Source organism: Lissotriton vulgaris, chromosome 1_1, assembly GCF_964263255.1.
Source record: "Lissotriton vulgaris chromosome 1_1, aLisVul1.2, whole genome shotgun sequence".
Lineage (NCBI taxonomy): Eukaryota > Metazoa > Chordata > Amphibia > Caudata > Salamandridae > Lissotriton > Lissotriton vulgaris.
This window is the reverse complement of record NC_141685.1, coordinates 238241007-238261188: the sequence shown is the minus strand read 5'-3', so window position 1 is coordinate 238261188 and position 20182 is coordinate 238241007. Positions and strand designations below refer to the sequence as shown.

The following is a 20182-nucleotide window of genomic DNA, read 5'->3' as shown; positions in this document are numbered from 1 at the left end:
GGCCGTAGCGGGCACCGGGAAATCACCCGGAGCACCGCACGGGTGTGGGCCGGTTTTGGGCCGCTATGCTGCAAAAACGACCCTGTAACACAATCGGCCGAAAACCGGGTGGCAAAAAGCTGGGCGGATCCACTCCCCCCCTGGGCGTCTGAGCACTTTGCCAGGGCTGGTTTTGGTTCTCAGTCCGGCCCTGGTGGTTCCCTGCAGATAAAGACGTGTAAACAACAATTTTGCACCAACACTATGAAGACCGCGTCCTTTCATTTAGGATAGGTGTTGAACTGTTCATACCCAGCCATGCCTTGCACTTTCTTCTGCCTGCACCTGTCATGCTCTTAAATGTGCACATTAACGAACAGTAGCTGGGGGGGAGGGGGCATCTGCCAGTGTGCACAGCCCAGAGCAGGGTGTTTCTTGTGAGTGACTCACACTGTGCAGTGAGATGGAGCAGTCTCTGGACTCAGCAGCTCAACATCCTGTAGATCCTGTTTTCTTTCTCTGACTCACCCGGACTCGCGCAATTCTCTCCTATTGACTTTCCGCCCAATGAACAACAATGATGCTTATTCTTGCCAGAGGTGTTCGATCTTCGTCCATTGTATAGGCTACTGCATCTCTATGTGTAGCGTGTGGCTCCATAGCTCAGGGGTTAGAGCACTGGTCTTGTAAACCAGGGGTCGCGAGTTCAAATCTCGCTGGGGCCTCTCCACCCTTTTTGTAATAAAAAAAATGCCAATATCTTGTTAAATAGGGGATGTCGATAGAAATATTCCTTTCAGACTTTGCCACTTACGCTCAGTAGTGCTGCAGCAATTGTTAACTTTGGAACTGGACTAAAGTTCCTCAAATAAAAAGAAAAGGTACATTTGTTATGTCCTTGGATGACTTTATGATGTGGTATTTTAATAAAAAGTGAATAGCTAGTTTGCCAGGAAGGACCTACTGATCTCTCAGGCACTGCATTCAAACCACGAGGAACAGCCGTCACCTGCAGGGCACCTTCGGCTCACGAGGTCATTTTAACCCTCTAGGACCTTTACATACGTTACATTTCTTTATTTTGCCTGGACACAGTGACATTTTCAGGTCGAGCCTGGGCAGCGCATGCGCTGCTCTGCAAGGCATGCTGTATTGAGGTAGGGGCTTGATGCTCCGCCCATATTTTTCATTGGCTTGTGTCATTGCCCACTCACTGTAAACTGTGGCTGTTCATTTGGAAAAGGCAGTGGTCAACAGCAGTGCTTTAAATGGGGGAAAAAAAGTGCAGGTACTCATCAGATCGAGCTGGGGGCGTGGCAAGGAGGCGGGGCTAGAGGCGGGACTAAGGGGGGGTCTAATGAAAAACATTTGAATGGCGCAAGAATTTTTTTCGGTTGCGAATGATGACAAATTGCTTCCCTCCGCAATTTATTGTTGATGTCCTTGCATGTATTACGTTGTACCAGTTGACAGACTGTTGAAAAGTAACTATCAGGTTTCCCTTTTTGTCAAACGCACTACCACCCTCCCCTCGAAATAATTTTTCTATTCAGCTGCTGCCCACGCTTTAGATAACACTTTTTTGGATGCCAGGATACCTCTACCCTCTGATGTCCCTAGCCCTTGCTAATTAGCCCCATGTCCCCTCCGATGTCCCATGTGTCTCTTTTCATTTTCTCTTTTTTCAGGTGGTCACAGCACCTTTCATCTTAAATGTCCCCTCGTTCATCTCATCAAATTCCTTATCTTGCTTTTTCTAGGATACCCCTCCCCCACTTAAAATACCATTCTGCCAACCCCGACTCTCATCAGATGATCCTCATCTCATCCATCAGCTGTTTTGTTTTAAACCCACTGCCCCGCGCCCGCAGTCTATTCTCTAATATTGTTTGTTTGCCCCTTTCTTCTTATTCAGATAAACCCTGGTTATCTTTAGCTGACTGTGCTTTTATACAAGCTCTCCTCTCTGTCCCCTTTCTTACCCGCCAGCTGCTGTGCTATCCTTTCCGTCTTTTATGACTCCCTGCCTTGCAGACCAGAGAGGCTACAGATATGCTGCCCGCTTTTGTTATCACGCCTTGGAGGGCTGCTGGGTGCTGGGCCTTTATTGCGGCGTGTTCTGCACTCTTGTCTCGCCGCTGTAGCCTGCTGCCGTCCTGCCCGGGGGAGGGGGGGGCAAACGGCAGAGTGGAGCAGCAGGCGCTCTAAGAAGGGGTGAAACACTTCAACACCTCACTAACAGGCTAAAGGTGTGAAGTACTCGGGTGCGGTGTGTGTGCCCGGGAACTGTCTCGGCCGGCCTGACACACACGACAGGGGGGGGGGCTGAAGCCCTTTGATCACAATGGGCGTTGCACGCCTGGGCCACACGTTGCTCTGCTTTGGCGACATGGCGTCACTGCCCTGTTAAATCACCAATATGTGAGCATGCGCCGCAGTGTACAAATGCGATGCATGCTCACATGACTGTCTGAAAGTGAGTACCGGTACTCTATTTTAGTAATGTAGAAGTGCCGGTACACTTGAGGGGGAAAAAAAGAAGTGCCGGTACTCAGTACCGGTGAGTACCGGCCCATTTAAAGCACTGGTCAACAGCAGAGTCTAGTGGCCCCACCTCTTAGCTGTGTTCCCGTTATAAGTCTTAATCAAAATATTCACAATTGGTGTCCACTGACTGCTCCTGCACCTGCCGTTGTGAGGTGCATACTGTCAAGCAGATGATCAGGACTCAGGGAAAAAATGGAGCGGTGCACTAACCTAGTCCTCTGTTCCAAGTAACAACAAATAGTCAAGTTCCTTTAGTGAAAACATTTAAATCCTTTATTCAAACATTCCAAACTGGTGCAAAGAGTCTCAGCCAATGCTTTTCGTCAGGGCGTGTATCATTCCAAAGGTCAAGAATTCACTCAAACCCGTATGTTGGTAGTCTTCTTGCGGAAAAGGAACTATGTCGTTGTGGTGATTTTTGACTCTCCATTGTTCCACTCTAGGAAAGGAAAGGGTAAATCTAAGATTAAAATTTGACGTGGACACAAATGTGGAAAGAGATACAATAGGTAGGGTGTCAACTGACTGTATAGAGAGTGGAGCATCCACACAAGAGGGTATTTTTGCCCTCCAACCTACCAGATACTCACTTAGGTCGGGAGCAGCACACATCGGTTCTAAAAAATTGATTACTCACTCAATTATCCCGCAGTGTGCAACTCCCCCCTCTGTTACAGAAGTTAATACTGTGACCAGGAAAGGCAGACAGTTTAAACAAGAGGGGCGTCAAGGATCACCGATAACCCCAGGCCTTTCTAAAGCACATAAGACCAAGACAAAAATAAGAGAGAAGAAAATTGTAGAGACTAAAATAAGAATAACACCATCTCTGAAATCCTATTAACAAGTTATGTCCCATACTTCCTCTAAAAACTCTCAATCTCAATCTCAGTTAAACCAACAGACCCCGGTGCAAATTAAATCCCTCCATGAGCCTCATCCAGTCACTATAGCTCAAAGTACGCTAGTCGAGATTGGTCTAAATGAAAAAGAGAACTCACCACATAAACCTAGCGATATGGACAGTAGCGAGGCCACCAAGGAAGCGGTAGCAGAACCGACATTACTACCTCCGTCCAAGCAGGCTCAGGTTCAGGTTCAGATCCAAGAAGTACATCCAGATATCCCTCTCATCAACAGATTTGCCATATTTGATCAGCAAGAGGAAGCTACGAAAGGCTAAAAAATGGATCGGAGAAACACATCAGATTTATCAACAGCAAATTCAGCAAAGGGGTTGAGCGAAGAAGTGATAAAGAAAGATACCATTTGTTCCCTGGTAGTGAAAGAAGTACCATCTTCTATCTCTCACTCACTGGCAGATATTCTACTGGCCCTGAAAGAAGAGATGACCAATAGGTTCACAGTCTCCAAAGCAAATCAAGCAGATATGGCCAAGAGGTTCCTGGTTTCAGAAGCCAATCAAGCGGCAATTCGATCCTCCTGTGAGCTATTGACTCTGAAACTGGAGGTTGTTACTGCACGCACGGACGCAATCGAGGAAGAGATCCTTAAGATCAAAACCGCTATAGAGGCGACGACTTCACAGCTCGGGAAATTGTCAGCACAAAACAAAGAGCTCAAAGATGATCTTGAAAGGTCGGAGAACCACGCAAGGAACAACAACCTGAAGGTCATGAACGTACCAGAGGCAATAGAAGGGGATGATATTAAGGCCTTTTTAATCTCGCTCTTAAACCGAACAGTGCTTAAGGACCATAGAGACCCATTCAAAAGGAATCCTGGCCGGATAAAGCCTCTAAAGATTTTGGTGAACTTTTTATCCTATACAGTAAAAGAACACATTTTGTCTGTAGCTCTGATGGAAGGCGCCATCTCCTCCCCATTTGCAGATCAATCTCCATTTTCATTTTTCATTAGATCAGATGTCTCCCATATAATGGCTGAGAGGCAGTGGGAACTGGGAAAGAGATTACCAGAGCTGGATGGACTCGGGGCAAGGGCCCAACTGAGATTCCCAGCGACCTTGCATGTAATGTGGAACAACCACATGCATTTGATTCGTTCTCCACAGGAGGCCAAATACCCTAATTGCGGATATAAAGCTTGAAAAACAGGGAGGGGTAGGAAAGGGGTGATATGGAAGTTTAAATAGAGCATCAAGCCAAGCCGCCAGTTTAAGTATATACTAAAAAGTTTTAAAAAAATAAAAAAAGCCTGGACGAGGTGGAATGCCCGAATAGGCAGTTAGCTTTTTTCTGGTAGGTAGGGTTCCTCAAGGGAGTAATGGGTTAAGAAGGCACGGGGTGGGAGCGTTGGAAGGTCAGTTGAGGGGGAGCACAGGGTGGCAGAAAAAAAAAGAAAAAAAGTTTCTCATCTCATAGGCTATTCATACAGTATGGTGATGGTTGTCTGTTAAGTAGGGGAGGTAAGATGAAAATACAAGATGAAAGGTTTTAATATCCAATTTATTTCCTGGAATGTGAATGGCCTAAGATGCCTAAGACGACAGAGATTAATCCTTAAATATATAGAGATGTTGCCAATACAGGTTTGTCTACTACAAGAAACGCATTTAACCCAAATAGAGGCTGAGAAAATCTTCGCTAAATTATTGTGGTTACAGTGTTTCTGCCATTCTCAGCAAGTGTTACATTGTCGAGGAGTGGCAATATTGGTTAAGAGGGGTCTAAAGTGCGAGATAAAATCGGTCCTCACAGACCAATCAGGAAGATGGATTATTGATCAGTTAGAGATGGAATGTGAAAGAATTACATGTAGTTCTTTTATGGTCCGAATGTGGACGACCCCTCTTCTTTGATTAAACTGCAAGAGAATCTTATTTTAGCGTCACATCCAATGATTGAGGGGGGTGTCTTTAACATTCGCCTAGACCAAGTAATGGATAGGTCCAATCGCAGTAGAGTGATTGGATCTCCAAGATCGGGAAGGGTTCTAAAGAATCTTCTCCTCAATATCAACATGGTAGATGGTTGGAGAGCAAAGATGGGAGCCACACAAGGCTTTACTTTCCACAGTAACAAATACCACCATCTTGCAAGGATAGATTATGTCTTAGTTAACAAAGAAGACATTGAGAAGATCCAAAATATCTCTGTAGCACCTAGACATCTTCCAGATCATGCCCCTTTACTTTTTAATTTCACTACTAGTGGAGCATGCCGACAGTCAAGGTGGACTCTCAATAGAGCCTATTTGAGTGACATAAATATCATCCAGGTAGCAAAAGCGGCCTCAACTGAATTTTTCACATTTAATATGGGTTCTAGTTCAATGGACCAAATTTGGGATGCCTATAAAGCTAATTTAAGAGGGGTGTTAGGCACCCAAAAAAGAATAAAAAATAAGAAAAGTGCACTTGAACTTCAGACCCTAGAGATGAGAATAACAGACCTTGAGAGAGAAAGAAATCAAGTAATCCAGGCCAGTCCTAGGCGCTTGGCGCAACTGGAAAAAGATCTTGAGAATGCGAGACAAAAACTAAGGATCTTTCTGGATGGGAAATGTAAGGCTCAATGGCAGACACGCAATATGGAAAACTTTGAGTATGGGGAGAGAGCTGGAGCATTGTTGGCGTGGAAAGCCAGAGTAGACCGAGCAAGAAATGATATAAATGAACTTATCATTGACAATGTAGGAACAAGGATAATACTGCAATAAATAGCAAATACTCCAACCACAAGAACACACTAGGAAGGCACTTCCATAGTCATAATCACTCCCTTTCGCCATTATTGCGGCGATTAGGCGCACCCAGGTGTTAAAAATAAAACAAAGTACATGTCACAGAAGGCAGTGTGCTTGCACACAAAACTGGAACATTAAGTCTGTGGCGTGCCTTGAAGCAAAGCTTCTAAGGCTCATCAGGAAAAGGAAACAAGCATTTAATATTTTACATTTCTCAAGACTCAGTTGGGGATATAGCTCAGTGGTAGAGCATTTGACTGCTGATCAGAAGTTGCCCTGGTTCAAATCCGGGTGTCCCCTTCAACATTTTTTTTCAATACTTTTTGCAATATTTTGTGCAAAGCCTAAAAAGAAGTTTGTTGCTGCGAAAAAGACCAACATTAAAATAACACACGCTTTTTGGATCATGTTTCTAGAAACGACCAAACGATTTAAACATTTAACTTTATACTGACAAGTAGACTAAAGCTAAGGCACTTTGTCTGAGAGATACACAAGCTGAAAGAGAGAGAAACGCAGAAGGTAAAAGAGAGAGAGAGCGAGACACAAAGGGAGCGAAAGCGAGATCCCCAAGTGTTTGGAAGCGTGTGATCACTCCCAGAAGGATGAAGAGCTAAGTTGGCATTCTGTGGGTTGAAGCTGTGATGCTCAGTATAGTGAGCTCTCTCATACTATTCTTAATTCCTAACACAAGCTTTTAAAAGTGGGCGCACCCTATTACATCACCAAAGACAGAAGTTTCTGTTTAATGTAAGACTTCCCTATTCCAATGTTTGCAAAGTTTGTGAAATGTGTAGGTTTGCTGATTAATAGACTACGAGAAATCTAATCTAATAAACAGAAATTTCGAAAGAGGCCCGCACTGGTTCTGAAAGTAAGCGGTGAGGCTCCCGCTCTACAGCAAGAGATTGTGAAAAGTCCACCTTTCCCCTTTAAGACTAAGTTACATTCTCTGGATCTAGAACAGGTTGAAAGCATGGTGAAGGATGCTCTGTGTATTCGGATCAGTGACAGCCACGTGACAGCGGGAGGTGGGTACCAACATCAATGGCCAGTGTAATGCCTTCCGTAGAGCACCACTAAGGTTTGGGAATATTTCCTTTGCGCCCCTTCACAACCTTTGGATTTTTTGTCGAACATTTATGTGACAAGTGTGCTGTAAAAGTCACAATTTGGTGATTTTTTGTTTCTCATTGTGAACCCTCCTCCCCAAGAACCTATTAGGTAGGTTCCCCAGCTAACATTGCTTCCAAGCTGGCCCGGTACTAAACCCGAAAACAGAGAGCACTGCGATGGTGGCTCAATGGTGCACAATTCTTCTAATAAAATCTTTTTGAAATAAATAAAAAGAAATATTTTGGGCAATTGCACACATTTGTTCATATGTTGATTAATTAACAAATGTAGTTTTAAAATTGAGCACTGCCTAATAGCAACTCCTGTTACATATAGCATTTAGAAAAGATAGAAGGGAAAACCCTTGAAGAGAGGGGGGGGAGCAAGAGGGCCCCCACTTGATTTCACCCAGGGCGCTAGCAGGCTCCGCCCCCACTTGTATACACAGGCTGCATCACAATCTTGTAAACGTTGGGGCATATTATCAAGACAATTATCGCCGCTTTAGCGTCCGTTTTCGGGTGAAAAGCGGTGAGAATTGTATCGCAGTATCAGCAAGGACACGCTAGCTCGTGATTCCTTGCCTCAGCGCCCATTTTCATAACGCCCAACCTTGCAACGCTAATTATATGCAAAGTGGGCGTACCTTACTAAAATAACCTGGAAAATGTCTCTAACACAACTATCTCCTATCATCAATCATGCCGCAAACCCGCGTAGCAATATGAAAAGTAGCGCTAACCGTGCTTATCGCTGGTTTATTAATGCCTTACAATCTGACTTAGCCATTATATCCTATGGGAGGTGGATTGTATGGATGAGTCCACCCTGCCCTATCTACAAGGATTTTTTTATCGCTGTGCTTTTATCGCTGGATTTCCATCCATAATCGCACATTTTTCCGCTATCGCTGTTTTTTTTATTGCCTTGGAGTCATGCATTGATGATAACGCACTACCTCGGCAATATAAACCAGCGATAGACGGCGATATTCAAATTTGCGCTAAGTGCGAATTACGATATTTACCGCTACCCGTTGATAATATGCCCCGTTGTCTTCCATCACCTTGATGTCTGTACCTGCTTCTCCCATCGAGCGGATCTCTTCCCATCAGTGGACATTAAGGATCTTACCAGCCAGATCCTGGGGTGCCTCGTGAAAGTCACTAGTGGGCGTGGTTCCCAGTGACAGACTGGCCGTAGCGGGCACCGGGAAATCACCCGGAGCGACGCACGGGTGGGGGCCGGTTTATGGCCGCTATTCTGCAAAAACGGCCCTGTAACAAAATCGCCCGATAACCGGGTGGCAAAACGCTGGGCGGATCCACTCCCCCCCTTCTGGGCGTCTGAGCACTTTGCCAGGGCTGGTTTTGGTTCCCAGTCCGGTCCTGGTGGTTCCCTGCAGATAAAGACGTGTAAACAACAATTTTGCACCAACACTATGAAGACCTTGTCCTTTCATTTAGGATAGGTGTTGAACTGTTCATACCCAGCCATGCCTTGTACTTTCTTCTGCCTGCACCTGTCATGCTCTTAAATGTGCATATTAAGAACAGTAGCTGGGGGTCGGGGGGGGGCTGCCAGTGTGCACAGCACAGAGCAGGGTGCTTCTTGTGAGTGACTCACACTGTGCAGTGAGATGGAGCAGTCTCTGGACTCAGTGGTTCAACATCCTGTAGATCCTGTTTCCTTTCTCTGACTCACCCGGACTCGCGCAGTCCTCTCTCCTGTTGACTCTCCGCCCAATGAACAACAATGATGCGTATTCTTGCCAGAGGTGTGTGATCTTCGTCCATTGTATAGGCTACGGCATCTCTGCATGTAGCATGTGGCTCCATAGCTCAGGGGTTAGAGCACTGGTCTTGTAAACCAGGGGTCGCGAGTTCAAATCTCGCTGGGGCCTCTCCAACCTTTTTGTAATAAAAAAAAAATGCCAATATCTTGTTTAATAGGGGATGTCGATAGAAATATTCCTTTCAGACTTTGCCACTTAAGCTCAGTAGTGCTGCAGCAATTGTTAACTTCGGAACTAGACTAAAGTTCCTCAAATAAAAAGAAAAGGTACATTTGTTATGTCCTTGGACGACTTTATGATGTGGTATTTTAATAAAAAGTGAATAGCTAGTTTGCCAGGAAGGACCTACTGATCTCCCAGGCCCTACATTCAAACCACGAGGAACAGCCGTCACCTGCAGGGCACCTTCAGCTCACGAGGTCATTGCGGGCCTCTAGGGCCTTTACATAAGTTACATTTCTTTATGTTGCCTGGACACAGTGACATTTTCAGGTCGAGCCTGGGCAGCGCATGCGCTGCTCTGCCAGGCATGCTGTATTGAGGTAGGGGCTTGATGCTCCGCCCATATTTTTCATTGGCTTGTGTCATTGCCCACTGTAAACTGTGGCTGTTCATTTGGAAAAGGAAATGGTCAACAGCGGACTCCAGTGGCCGCACCTCGTAGCTGTGTTCCCGTTATAAGTCTTAATCTAAATATTCACAATCGGTGTGCACTGACTGCTCCTGCACCTGCCGTTGTGAGGTGCACACTGCCAAGCAGATGATCAGGAATCAGGGAAAAAATGGAGCGGTGCACTACCCTGGTCCTCTGTTCCAAGTAACAACAAATAGTCAAGTTCCTTTGGTGAAAACATTTAAATCCTTTATTCAAATCTTCCAAACTGGTGCAAAGAGTCTCAGCCAATGCTTTTCGTTCATCAGGGTGAACTTCGTCAGGGCGTGTATCATTCCAAAGGTCAAGAATTCACTCAAATCCGTATGTTGGTAGTCTTCTTGCGGAAAAGGAACTATGTTGTTGTGGTGATTTTTGACTCTCCATTGTTCCACTCTAGGAAAGGAAAGGGAAAATCTAAGATTAACATTTTTGACGTGGACACAAATGTGGAAAGAGATACAATAGGTAGGTGTCAACTGACTGTATGGAGAGTGGAGCATCCACACAAGTGGGTATTTTTGCCCTCCAACCTACCAGATACTCACTTAGGGCGAGAGCAGCACACATCGGTTCTAACAAATTGATTACTCACTCAATTATCCCGCAGCGTGCAACCCCCCCTGTTGCAGAAGTCAATACTGTGACCAGGAAAGGCAGACAGTTTAAACAAGAGGGGTGCCAAGGATCACCGATAACCACAGGCCTTTCTAAATCACATAAGACCAAGACAAAAATAAATGAGAAGAAAATTGTAGAGACTAAAATAAGAATAACACCATCTCTGAAATCCTATTACCAAGTTATGTCCCATACTTCCTCTAAAAACTCTCAATCTCAATCTCAGTTAAACCAACAGACCCGGCGCAAATTAAATCCCTCCATGAGCCTCATCCAGTCACTACAGCTCAAAGTACGCTAGTTGTGATGGGTCTAAATGAAAAAGAGAACTCACCACATAAACCTAGCGATATGGACAGTAGCGAGGCCACCAAGGAAGCGGTAGCAGAACCGACATTACTACCTCCGTCCAATCAGGCTCAGGTTCAGGTTCAGATCCAAGAAGTACATCCAGATATCCCTCTCATCAACAGATTTGCCATATTTGATCAGCAAGAGGAAGCTACCCAAGGCCAAGAAATGGATCGGAGAAACACATCAGATTTATCAACAGCAAATTCAGCAAAGGGGTTGAACGAAGAAGTGATAAAGGAAGATACCATTTGTTCCCTGGTAGTGAAAGAAGTACCATCTTCTATTTCTCACTCACTGGCAGATATTCTACTGGCCCTGAAAGAAGAGATGACCAATAGGTTCACAGTCTCCGAGGCAAATCAAGCAGATATGGCCAACAGGTTCCTGGTTTCAGAAGCCAATCAAGCGGCAATTCGGTCCTCCTGTGAGCTATTGGCTTGGAAACTGGAGGTTGTTACTGCACGCACGGACGCAATCGAGGAAGAGATCCCTAAGATCAAAACCGCTATAGAGGCGACGACTTCACAGCTCGGGAAATTGTCAGCACAAAACTAAGAGCTCAAAGATGATCTTGAAAGGTTGGAAAACCACACAAGGAAGAACAACCTGAAGGTCATGAACGTACCAGAGGCAATAGAAGGGGATGATATTTAGGCCTTTTTAATCTCGCTCTTAAACCGAACAGTGCATAAGGACCATTCGGGAATTGATCTAAAGCATGAGATACAGAGAGTCCATAGAGACCCACTCAAAAGGAATCCTGGCCGGATAAAGCCTCTGAAGATTTTGGTGAACTTTTTATCCTATAGAGTAAAAGAACAAATTTTGTCCGCAGCTCTGAAGGAAGGCGCCATCTCCTCCCCATTTGCAGATCAATCTCCATTTTCATTTTTCATTAGATCAGATGTCTCCCATATAATGGCTGAGGGGCAGTGGGAACTGGGAAAGAGATTACCAGAGCCTAATGGACTCGGGGCAAGGGCCCGACTGAGATTCCCAGAGACCTTGCGTGTAATGTGGAACAACCACATGCATATGATTCGCTCTCCACAGGAGGCCGATACCCTAATTGCGGATATAAAGCTTGAAAAACAGGGAGGGGCAGGAAAGGGGTGATATGGAAGTTTAAATAGAGCTTTAACCCAAGCCGCCAGTTTAAGTATACACTAAAAAGTTTAAATTGTTTTTTAAAAAAGCCCGGACAAGGGGGAATGCCCAAATAGGCAGTTAGCCTTTTTCTGGTAGGTAGGGTTCCTCAAGAGAGTAATGGGTTAGGGAGGCATGGGGTGGAAGGGTTGGAAGGTCAGTTGGGGGGGAGCACAGGGTGGCAGAAAAAAAGTTTCTCATCTCATAGGCTATTTATACAGTATGGTGATGGTTGTCTGTTAAGTAGGGGAGGTAAGATGAAAAGACAAGATGAAAGGTTTTAATATCCAATTTATTTCCTGGAATGTGAATGGTCTAAGATGCCCAAAACGACAGAGATTAATCCTTAAATATATAGAGATGTTGCCAATACAGGTTTGTCTACTACAAGAAACGCATTTAACCCAAATAGAGGCTGAGAAAATCTTCGCTAAATTATCGTGGTTACAGCGTTTCTGCCACTTTCAGCAAGTGTTACATTGTCGAGGAATGGCAATATTGGTTAAGAGGGGTCTAAAGTGCGAGATAAAATTGGTCCTCACAGACCAATCAGGAAGATGGATTATTGCTCAGTTAGAGGTGGAATGTGAAAGAATTACATGTAGTTCTTTTTATGGTCCGAATGTGGACGACCCCTCTTCTTTGATTAAACTGCAAGAGAATCTTATTTTAGCGTCACCTCCAATGATTGTGGGGGTGACTTTAACATTCGCCTAGACCCAGTAATGGATAGGTCCAATCGCAGTAGAGTGATTGGATCTCCAAAATCGGGAAGGGTTCTAAAGAATCTTCTCCTCAATATCAAACTAGTAGATGTTTGGAGAGCAAAGATGGGAGCAACACAAGGCTTTACTTTCCACAGTAAGAAATACCACAATCTTGCAAGGATAGATTATGTCTTAGTTAACAAAAAAGACATTGAGAAGATCCAAAATATCTCTGTAGCACCTAGGCATCTTTCGGAGCATGCCCCTTTACTTTTTAATTTCACTACTAGTTGAGCATGCCGACAGTCAAGGTGTGTTTGGGGTCTGACACCCCTCAAAAAAGGACATTCTTGACTTGAGCTTTGGGTCTCAGGACCCTCAATCATGTCTGTTTATGTCTGTGTCGGTTTTTCAGATCACCCCGATTTTACTGTGAGGTTTTAACCCCTCCCCTGCTGGTGACGGAACCACTCTGTCATCAGCCGCGGTCGCGCTGTGCTGATGACGGAGCGGTTCCGTCACGGCCCGCTCGGAACGCCTGCGCGGCGCGGATTCCGCGCCTGCGCTGAACGTTCTATTGAGCGGGCGTGGCTGTGACGGTACCGCTCCGTCATGAGCACAGCGCAACCGCGGCTGGTGACGGAGCGGTTCAGTCACCAGCATGCGCCCGCCGCTCTTCCGCCCCGCTTCCTTAGCACTGCGGCGGAATAACAGCCGCAGTGAAGGGGTTAACTTGTTCTTTTTTCTGGATTAGGAATGTAAATATATTTAGGCCCTGTTTACCAAAAAGAGTGCATCGTATCGCATCACTTTATTGATTCAGCCCCAATGCAAAATACTCTTTGATATTTACAAAGCTACACAATTTGTTAATTTGCATGGCTTTACAAGAAAAAGCAACAGAACGCAGCACATTGCTATGCCATGCCTTACTTTGCACCAGGAAGGCGTTCCATGGGTGGTGTATGGTCAGTCTCGTTTAGCCAACTATGGACTTTAATGTAAATCCATATTTACAAAAAGTTAAAGACATGGGTTACTGCCAAAATGGTGCACCCCCCATCAGCTTGCGTAATGAGGAAGAAATATCTGTATTTCTCCGTGGCACGTCCTCTTTGCATGTGTGCTGCATTCTGCAGTACACAGACAAAGAGCAAAAACATCTCCAAGGATAGTTGCAGGGCGGTACCCCTTCCTGCGCATTACCTATCCTGACTGTAAGGCAGATATTGCACTATGGTGGAAGGGTGTCTGCGCTGGCGCCAGTGTTTAATTTGAGCTTTGGTTTCTAGCGCTTGGCACTGGCATTTAACCGTCAACACCTGCACTTGCAACAGTCTGCCACAAGGTGGTCTGTCTGGCTAATTTAGAGATGACCACAACAACAGTCAATTATTAATTCAATATACACAGGGTTACTGGAATTATGTGATTGTGCGGCTGTGGTGATTTTCACATAATTATAGATTTTCAGCATTTTCCACATAATCCCTAATCTGCTGCATAACCCGCAGATTTTTGTAAAAAAAAATGGTTTCGAGATCAGACAGTTAAAAAGTTACTACAAACTCAGCAACACGTATTGCCGTGCAGAGGAAAGCCTTTTGCAAATGTTGAGTGGTCCTCTTTCTGTTGCTTATTGCTATATTTGGGTGTTACACTGGCACTAATGAGGTGCACCCAATGCTCAAAAGAGGGTTAACAAGTATTAACAGTAGAAAATAATGAAGTAGTGCTATTTAAAAATGTGCTGCATTACACTGCATATTTTTGCCTTTTCCTACCGCATACTTTCCTCAATCCTGCCACATAATTTGGCCCTCATTTGCCACATAATTCCTGTGGCACTGAATATACAATAAAAATTGATATTAGTTGCTGCCCAAGCCATTCTTATAGTTCTGGGGGCCCGGAACAGTCCGAACTCTCACACTTGTAGGAGAGAGATGTTTGGTAGAGGTGTTGTTACTGTCAGGCATGGCAGGGGCGATGTATAGTGCTCGCTGCAGTGGCCTCCTGAATAGAGCCCTGGCCCTTAGGTTTTTACAAATTAAGTACTGGTTGGCACTAGGCAGGCTGAAGCGCACCAGCGCATAGAGAGTCAGAGCAGAACTGCACCATGTCTGTGAAGATATGGCTCAGTCCTGCTCTCTTCAAATAAAGCAACAAGGCAACTTTGCTTGCTGTGCTTCGTTGTGTAACTTCTTTCTGAATAAAAATGTGCAAATTATTGACCAGTTTACCAAAAAAGTATCAAATCGCACCCGTAGGAGTACTCTTTGAACGGATGCAAATTTACAACTTTTTAAAATTCACAAACATGGGCAGTAGTAGACTTGGAAAGCTACGCCAGTCTCAGGTTTGAAGCACGCTACTGGCAACCAAACACCCAAAAGGTGATGGGAGGAGTGCTTGCAAATAGTCTAACTACTGGTAATCCCTCCGTTTAGCATTCCAGTCCATTGTTTTTTGCTCACTGGGCCACTTAGGATTTAGCAGACGGAGTAAAAACAGATAAGGTGGTGGAGGTGGTAACTGCCTTTACTACGCCTACCGAATTTAGAGATGTTCACAGCCCAGGGGATATCTCTATCCTTTGGCGGGAACCACCATCATGGCAGTTCCTGTCAATGTAGAAGAAGTTTAATGGCTGTTGTAGGAAGCTGGCTCTTTATACGGTATAACACTAAGTGGTTATATAGGGCAAAGAGTCCAGAAATTCCACCAGAAGTGTACAAGGCTCAATGTAACCCCAAAGTGCTCTATTAGTGGTAGAGTGGTCGAGCAGCCTTACGCCTAACACAGAGGAGTGTAAGACATGTGTTATGCACACAGTGATTAATAAATGACACATGACTGACAAAGGAGATCAACACAAATTTTATACAAAATAAGCTTCTTTCAAGATTTCTTTTAAGACCAAGAAATACGTAAAAAGGTAAGTATGTTTTTCATAAGAAGTACTTTTCACGTTAAAAAGTAGACACTTAGTGCAATTTTCAGGCTGTGTAATGTTACCCGATGGGGGGGAAACAAGAATACAGTTTTTCAGATAAGGTTTTGACTCACAGATCCAGTCTTCGGGGTTTCAGGACAACACCAGGCAAGGTTCAGATTGACACCACCAGCGTTCTGCACCCATCCGCCCCCGTCATGCTGGTGAAAGTTAGGTTGTAGTGTAGTTCCTATTTTCCCAATAGGCTCTGCGCATTGGAATAACATAAACAGCAGTGTAGACATAGGACTGAGGTCATCTAGGTCTCTAATGACTATGTTAAACTTAATTTAGGTTTGCGCCAGCTAGCTCAGAGGTCACTGGAAACTTTCTTGAATGAATAGGGAGGGATGAACTTCCCTGGCTCAGACAAGAAGGGATTCAGTTTCCGACAACCGCATAAACATGACAACGTTGCTCCCTCAGAATAAGAGTGTATCTCTAGAGTCGTGTGGAAACAATAAACAGCTATTTCACTCAGTCAGCAGTGCATACTTAGTTTCACCAGAATGCAGAGAAATAGAGAGACGGGCGTTTTCAATAAAAAAAAAGGTGTTATTTATTGAGCAGTCTTCCTTCTCATGCAAGAGAAATGAATTGCCACAATTGCAATACTTAAAGTAAAGTAAAGTGCGTACAGTAAAAGTAGTATTATGAAATAATACTGTAAAAGCATTGATATGGTTTCTAAGCCATATGATACTTTAAAATGGATAAAATATATACATACATAAATACATTGACTAACGTACTCAACTGGTGCTTCTAACTAAGCCTACCCCGGTGTACCTGACCTAAGCCTAATACGGGGGAAGGGATAACTGAGTAGCAGTTTAAGTTAAATTGGTTAAGATTATTTTGCCAAGAATCTGCATCAAGAATTCTCTCAAGGGTTTAGTCAACTCTGTACCTTGGTAATAGAATGTGGGAGGTCTAGTATCTCTTTTCCTCAGGACTCGATATCCCAGTAACCCGCAAGGGTAGGCTGGAAACACCAGAGCTGGATTTTCTCGGCTGGAGAAAAAGACAGCATCTCTCTCAGTGCGTCAAACGGGAGGGGCGGCTTCCGTGGGCTCTCGCATCAGCTGGGCTCTCGGGCAAGTAGATGGCCGCTCTGCTCCAAACCACCGTGTGTTTGCTTAAGGCAACTGTTGGTATTTTATACCTGGAAGGTGCCGGGTTTGACGTAAGGTTGGACATAAGACGTCACTAAGAACTAACAGTTGTTGCCGGACTTCAGGAGTTCTTTGTTCAAATCAAAACAAGAGCAGGGGGGAATTTCCCAGGCTGCTGGAGGCTTGGTTTGTTTAAAGAACGCGTTATGCTTTCTAGGAGTCGATGGGAGTAGCCGTGCTGTGCTTTGGACTGCATGGGCTATTACTGAAATATGGATTTGATTCTTATGCCTTTATCAGGATATTATTGATTATAACCTCACAAGGGCATAAATCGGGAATATCGAATTAGGGTCCTAGATATAAACACAACAAGGTGGTGGATCAAAATGTCAATCCCTTTTAAAGGGTTACCCCATAACTGCAACTCTCGGTCTACCCATGAAACCTCGAAACACCAAAAGGACAAGCGCTTAGTGAGCTGCCTTATAGAACAACCATCTGCAATGCAATAGGTCTCGCATTTACGCGAGTTTGAGCAATTGGCATTGTAAATGGCAATGCCTTTTATTTATGTTTTGGTTTTTAAAACATAAATTAAAGACATTGTCATTTACAATGCCAATAGTTAAACTCTCTCTAATGCGATACCTATTGCATTTCAAATGCTTGAAGGTATCGTTGAGTTGCCCCCTTCTATCTCCGATGGCCCCTGAAGAGCTTCCCATTTGCTACGAATTAAATAAACAAGCAGTGGTAATAACTGCGCACGAGAGACCCTACTGCCCTCCGCAGTAAGAGAAGCTCATTAAAGAAAATAGTGCTTACAGACTAAAGAAGACGTACAGTGTAACAACTGAAGTAAAAGGGCCAGTCCTTATGGGCGGTTACAAATAAAGAAAAGGCGGTAACTAACACGCCTATTAACAAATCAAAAGCCAGAATTTAAGAAGGACAATGACACAACCCAATGACAAATATGGACGGAGAGTGGGTGGGGCTTCAAGTACCATCTCCAATACGTTATGGCTCGCAGAGCAACGCATGCGCTGCCAAAGCCCGACCTAAAAAACATAACATAACATATCAAGCATATTGTGTCTTTAACAACCCCTCACAAACAAAAAGCTCAGATTTGTAAGGGTGCATGCACCGTGCAAACGGCAGCACTGAGTAACTTTTGCACACAAAACCTTTATTGGATTGCAAGTCGACGCATATACAGTGCTAAAATGCCAGAATTCCAGTCCCACAATAATCTAATTGAAGGGGGCATAACAAGAGAGAAATAATGCAAACATATATACAGTTTCAATCAAATACACTGTGACCTGCCTTTGCATGAAGTACCAATAGCAGTGTGGTGGCACTTTATAGGCTCAAGACTCTTTTTACACGTGGTCCTGCACATTAATTTTTACACGAGCACAGCACAATAGAACAGATTTTCATGTAGTGTTGAACTGAGTACATGTTAGTTATTCTGGGATAGCCTGTGCTAGAAGGGATATCTGTCCCCGATCACCATATTTGTTGAACGAAAATTAAGTTCATGTAATGGGCATGTCTATGCTAAACACCAGCCCGGTAATGAGGGTCAGAAAATCCTTTCCGATTGTTTTCAACTGGTGTGGGCTTTTTTTGAGTAGTGTCTCCTGAGTGGCTCCTCAATGGTTGATTTCATGTTATTGTTGTGTTGATCTCCAGTAGGTTTTGCGGTTCTCCAGCGAGACTCATAGAACCAATGAGAGGGACCCAGAACTTAAAGAACAAACTTGTGTTCACTAGGAGGTAATATAAGGCTCAATTCACAAAAGTAATCTGAGATAAAATCCTAACTTTACAACTTTCTGTATTCACAAAAGGCACTTAGGAGTAGTAAAGTTAGGATTCCTAACTTTACTACTCCAGTTATGTACTGACAACCATGACTCTGTGACCATAGGAAGGCACGAGGTCAAAAGGTTAAAAGTACACTATATATAAGTAGCATAAAGTATAACCCATGGGGAAGTTGTGGAATTATTCCTCCCATTTTGCTGCAAAAAAAAATGTTTATTGACCTTGGTCAGTTTGTTAAAATATACCAATGAGTATGGCGGTACTGGCCCTAGTGGGCACTGGGCATTTGCCGGGTGGGCCACCAAGGTGGGGACAGTTTTTGGACCTATGGGGGCCATTTTTGTTACCGGGAGCCGGTTTTGCTGCATATCTGCAATATCGCCCCGCTGTAACAAAAGGAGCAACAGTGTTTTACATGTGACTCCTCCACTCCCCCCCCCCGTGGCTGGCCTGGCTCAATTGCCAGGGCCGGTTTGTGTTCCCAGTCCGGCCCTGCTAATGAGTTTGGTAAAAGTCGGTGTGTAAATTGCAACCACTTTCACCATGTGGATTTAATACATGATGCAGAGAGTCTTTTATCGATTGTGAAACTTAAGGATGTGTTCAGAGATAGTAGAGTTGCTGTTTGGGGTAGCAATAGAAGATAGCCATTCTTTGTCTGGTGTGGATGATGACTTCCACGAGAAGAGAAAAAAGTCTGACTTCTGGGGATTGAAGTTGTGGTTCATTGTTTTATAGAATTTCAATCTGTCCAGAACTGAGGCCATTAGCGAGATGTCAGCCAGTGAAGAATCTTTCAAATAGAACTGTCATTGGCAAATTGATTATACGATATGCCCAAGTCCTTTAAAAGAACTGTCAGACTTGTCAGACGTAGGGTGGTCTTTCCCTAAACTTTTTGACTTCACCTCTGCTATTTTTGCTGATCTCATTTTTGCAGGTGTTAGGACTCTGCACACCTTACCACTACTAACCAGTGTTAAAGTGCTTGAACCGTGCCTCACAAAAGCAATGGGCTTATGGCCCTGCCCCTCCGCAGACCTCGCCACTTTAAGCCCCCACCTCCCTGAGGGTAGGGGACCCCTTAAGGCTTGGGGACCCTGTGGAAAAAGGTAGGGCCGATGTCGAACAAGAACCTTTTTCAGTATTGCCCGGTGCTAACCGCCTCTCATACCACTCCAATCTATCAAGCAAAGAGGCAGGCGCTGGAGACTGGAAGGCAGGAAACAGAAGTTTTATTCCGACGGAGCAGAACACGTCAACTCAGACAACAGGGTATCTTCTCGAGGTGCTCTAACCGCATCTCTGAGGCCTCGCCTCTTATACACAAGTTTATTGCATAAAACACTTCTCTGTCAACACTTTGATGTACGGAAAGACATCCTCGGAATCCCCGCTTCAAGCCCGTTCCCACACACATTTACAGTAGAAGTCACCACCCCGGTCACAACAGGTGATGATTGTCACGCAGCTGGGCATTCCGCCGATTCCCGGAATGCATGTGGTTGATCGGATCTCATGGGGTGGGGGCTTTGATCGGTTGTGGATCCTTTGATGAGAGAAGCTTCCTACTGTATGGGGGCAATAACCAGCATCTGCAGGGCCAGGTGGTGGCCTGGGAACAAGCAGGACAATCGGGCACAG

At 44.6% G+C, this 20182-nt stretch overlaps 3 non-coding genes across 3 annotated transcripts; all 3 read left to right on the top strand.

Annotated features, from left to right (window-relative positions):
• The first annotated feature begins 631 nt into the window (after positions 1-631).
• TRNAT-UGU (transfer RNA threonine (anticodon UGU)) lies at positions 632-704 on the top strand. The gene has a single exon. It is a non-coding gene; the product is annotated as a tRNA-Thr (tRNA).
• A 5718-nt stretch (positions 705-6422) lies between these two features.
• On the top strand, positions 6423-6495 carry TRNAS-GCU (transfer RNA serine (anticodon GCU)). Its single transcript has one exon. It is a non-coding gene; the product is annotated as a tRNA-Ser (tRNA).
• Positions 6496-9141: 2646 nt separating this feature from the next.
• On the top strand, positions 9142-9214 carry TRNAT-UGU (transfer RNA threonine (anticodon UGU)). Its single transcript has one exon. It is a non-coding gene; the product is annotated as a tRNA-Thr (tRNA).
• Positions 9215-20182: the final 10968 nt, after the last annotated feature.